The following is a 4440-nucleotide window of genomic DNA, read 5'->3' as shown; positions in this document are numbered from 1 at the left end:
CGATTTTGATCCCATGACTCTACCCCCGAGGACCCGACCTTTTATTCCCGGGAGGTACAATCCGCCAGCACACGTCCTCCCTCGTGCCGTCTTCCGTCACTTCACTAGCTTTGACGAGCGAGCGCCCGGGGATCTGCTTCTCCGAGAGCCAGAGCATCACCTCTCTCATGAGGCCCGAGAGGTATTTACTTCATTTTCTGTATTTTTCGTACATTTCAGCACCTTTGCCATGCTTGAACACGCAGTTTAGCTTATGACATAGTACTTTGCTTGCATCCTGAACATGTAGTTTCAACACTCGAATTTCTGAACACTCGGCTCATTAATTAATTGCGAACGCACAGTACACATTAGTTAAGAGGTGATCACACGGCTCAAACACTGATTTGTCGAGCACACAGCCCGAATTCGAAAGTGAACACACAGCCCACACTTTAAATTTTCTGAACACACAGCCCAGATTAGAACTGTGAACACGCAGCCCACACTGATAGAAAGTTGAACACGCAGCCCAAACTTCAAATTTTCTGAACACGCAGCCCAGGTTAGAATAGTGAACATGCAGCCCACGCTAGTTGAAATTCGAACACGCAGACCAAATTTCAAATTTTCTGAACACGCAGCCCAGATTAAATAGTGAACACGCAGCCCACACTGATAGAAAGTTGAACACGCAGCCCAAACCTCAAATTTTCTGAACACGCAGCCCAGGTTAGAATAGTGAACACGCAGCCCACGCTAGTTGAAATTCGAACACGTAGCCCAAACTTCAAATTTTCTGAACACGCAGCCCAGATTAAATAGTGAACACGCAGCCCACGCTAGTTGAAATTCGAACACGCAGCCCAAACTTCAAATTTTCTGAACACGCAGCCCAGATTAAATAGTGAACACGCAGCCCACACTGATAGAAAGTTGAACACGCAGCCCAAACTTCAAATTTTCTGAACACGCAGCCCAGATTAGATAGTGAACACGCAGCCCACACTGATTGAAAGTTGAACACGCAGCCCAAACTTAAAATTTTCTGAACACGCAACCCAGATTAGAATAGTGAACACGCAGCCCACGCTAGTTGAAATTCGAACACGCAGCCCAAACTTCAAATTTTCTGAACACGCAGCCCAGATTAGAATAGTGAACACGCAGCCCACGCTAGTTGAAATTCAAACACGCAGCCCAAACTTCAAATTTTCTGAACACGCAGCCCAGATTAAATAGTGAACACGCAGCCCACACTGATAGAAAGTTGATTATACTGAACACACAGTTCGTACACTTCACTTCTGAACACACGGCTACTTCATTTTATTTGTATGCAGCTTATTTCACTTCATCGGCACATAGCCCATCTCATTCCATTGGCACGCAGCCCAGTTCATTTCATTGGCACACAGCCTATTTCATTTCATCGGCACACAGCCCATTTCATTTCATCGGCACACAGCCCATTTCATTTCATCGGCACACAGCCCATTTCATTATTGACACATGTATTCATTCTGAATGCAGGTTGGTTCCCGCAGCGTACGGGGGTATGGTTCCACCGCCGCACGGGACTGGTACGCTGAGCTCCCGGAGGCCGTCCGAGATTTGGTAGACTTGGCAGGATTCGGGGCTTTCTGCGTTGGGTTGTCCCGTTGCTCTGCCAGGAGGACTCTGATGGCAGCCTTGGTAGAGAGATGGTGGGACACCACCAACTCCTTTCATTTCTCTGCTACCGGGGACATGACCATGACGCCTCTAGACTTCGCTGTATTGACTGGCTTGGACATAGGAGGTTGGCCCATCCCCTATGATGAGGATATGGGAGAGTGGGAGGCCGCTTGGATGTATCTATTGGGGGCTCGCCCGCCCGTTGACAGGGTTTCTGGGAGAGTCCGATACATTTGGTTCTCTTCCCACTTCCGGCGGGCGGAGATGGTGCCCGAGACTCCTGAGGAGACGGAGCAGTACGCCCGTGGTTTCCTTATGTTCCTCTTCGGGACTACTCTGTTCGCCGATAGAGGGAACACAGTCGGGCTATACCTGCTGAGCGCTCTGGTTGACCTATCACAGGTCCATCGATATGACTGGGGTGGCGCCGGCCTGGCTACCCTTTACTTTTATATGAGCGCGACCTCCCGCGGGCGGGGAGATTTACTTGGCGGCTACTGGAGAGCCTGGGAGGTACTTTTCTGTCCCCTTGATTTACATTCTGCTCTTCATTACTTGTACATTGCACACACAGCGCACTTTTACAGTCTGTATTTTGCTCTCAGCATTTCGTACTTACATTCTGCACTGCTTTTTTCAGCTATGGGTCTATGTATACTTCCCAGCATTGGCCCCAGAGTTGGAGGTGGCAGGGCTTCCCATGACCCCATACTCACCAGTGTTCGAGGGCCCGCACCGGCCGAGACCCCGAGAGACCCTCATTTACCTGCGACAGTACTTTGACACTGTGCGGCATTCGGAGGTACTTCAGAACTTTCAGTTCCTTTCATTTTCATTTTTGATTTGCTCTGTATATTCCCGATTTCTGATTGGTTTATGCATTCATCATCCGCAGATCTCATGGCAGCCTTGGGCGCCCCTGGGTGATGGTCTCCGACTTCAGTATACCGGAGGGTCGGACATCTCCCAGTATAGGGTCCTGCTCGAGGGGCCGGTTGGCAGGGCATGGTTTCTGGGGGAACGCTTTCTGCGCCAGGTATGGGGGTATCTTTCTTAGGATCCTCCCGCAGTACCCCCAGTCAGTATGCGGACTGCTGACAGGCTCTCTTACTCGGAGGTAGTCGGCGCTATGCTGGGTAGCGATGCTTTATTATATCTTGAGGAGGGGGACTACGCCACTTACCGTCACATATATTTGATGCCCCCATTGACGGGAGCTCGCACCTCGATGACGAGGCCTGCCGGTATGTCATCCTCGGGCCAGGCCCGAGCTCGGGCTGCAGACGTCCCTTCTACTAGTAGGGCTGGTACATCTAGAGGTGGGGGTAGACCGGTTCCTCCGATTCCGTCGACTTATCCTCATCCTGGATGGCCAGATATGCCGACTGAGTTGATGGCGTGGCAGTATGGGGCTATCTCTCCAACCCCGATCCCGCTAGAGCCTCTGATGCCCAGTGATCGATACGCCATTGATCCTGACTCACCGCTGGTATGCTCCACTGTTTTTTTTTTCATTCATCATTCAGATGTTTAGACATTCTTTTGTTCACTGATGATTATGAGCTCATATTTGCAGCCACCGCGAGGGTATATGGAGGAGGTGGTTGGACTGGTGGCCACACTCGAGGGCATGGTCCTGCGTAGGGAGGCACAGTTGTCTGTCGCGGGCATTCAGGTATCCTTCAGTTTTCTGGCATTTATCATACTTCTGATGACATGCTGATTTCTACTGCATCGATAGACTACTTGTGTAGAGCACATCTGACACACACCCCACTTGGACACTGTATTTACATGCACCTACTTCACGTAGCTTTTGCTTGTATCTGCATCTGATGTATATATTTGGACTGATGTATTTGAATTGAACTCTTTGTTTTCAGATGCCTTCATGGTCCGGTCAGCCGCAGGCCAGGCCACCTGGGCCTCCTTGGGGGGCTGGGTCATCTGGACCTTTTCAGGGAGTTGGGTCACCCGGGCCTTTTCAGGGGGCTGGGCCATCCCGGCCTTTCCGAGGAGCCGGGCCATCTAGGCCTTTTCGAGGAACTCGAGGAGGGCCTATCCACAGACGCAGGGCTCACATTGTAGAGGCGGAGCCTGATGAGGAGGAGGAGGATGCTGAGGAGGAAGAGGAGGAGGCTACCGACCGTCAGTCAGAGACATCTACTGAGGAGGGGGGCTCCGGTCTTGGTTCGGGTAACAGAGGCGAGGCTGAGGGGGATCCTGAGGATGACAGCTCTGACTCAGATGATGATGATGGTGCAGAGGTTGTCCCGCAGAAGAGGATGAGGAGTGCTTCTCGTTCCCGCTCCCGAGGACATTGATGCTGTTATTTCCTGCTTTATTTTTCTTTTTGCTAGTAGTTTGTAGCACTTTGCACATTGTTAGGCAGTTTTATTTTTTGTAAAACTTGTACCTTTGTTCGTTGTAAAGCATGATGGAATGAAATAGCTTTTGAAAAGGTGTTTGTATTTCAAACTTTAGCATCGTATCGCATCATTTTATTTCGCACAAGAAAAGAATGAATTTGAATGGGAATGCGCATTGTGTAATCACCAAGTCAGGTAGTGAACCGCCGCAACAAACTAAGCAACTCAACTTACTAAGATATAACAGAACCTTTAGCAAGTTTACAACTCGATAAACAAAATGCAATAACGTTGACAACGCAAATAAACAAGACTTAAACAAAGATTGCTTAAACAGAGCGCAATGACTCAAAAACACGAAACACGTCCGCTCGACAAACAACTCGATAAGCAAAACAACAACTCGATAAACAAA

General features: G+C 49.6%; 1 long non-coding RNA gene across 1 annotated transcript; it reads left to right on the top strand.

Moving 5' to 3' along the window:
- The first annotated feature begins 1936 nt into the window (after window positions 1–1936).
- Window positions 1937–2855, top strand: LOC145821081 (uncharacterized). Its single transcript, XR_014363119.1, has 3 exons — window positions 1937–2169; window positions 2297–2458; window positions 2552–2855. It is a non-coding gene; the product is annotated as an uncharacterized LOC145821081 (long non-coding RNA).
- Window positions 2856–4440: the final 1585 nt, after the last annotated feature.

This window comes from Camellia sinensis, chromosome 3 (assembly GCF_055761805.1).
Source record: "Camellia sinensis isolate YWXY chromosome 3, ASM5576180v1, whole genome shotgun sequence".
NCBI lineage: Eukaryota > Viridiplantae > Streptophyta > Magnoliopsida > Ericales > Theaceae > Camellia > Camellia sinensis.
This window is presented reverse-complemented; position numbering and strand designations above follow the sequence as displayed.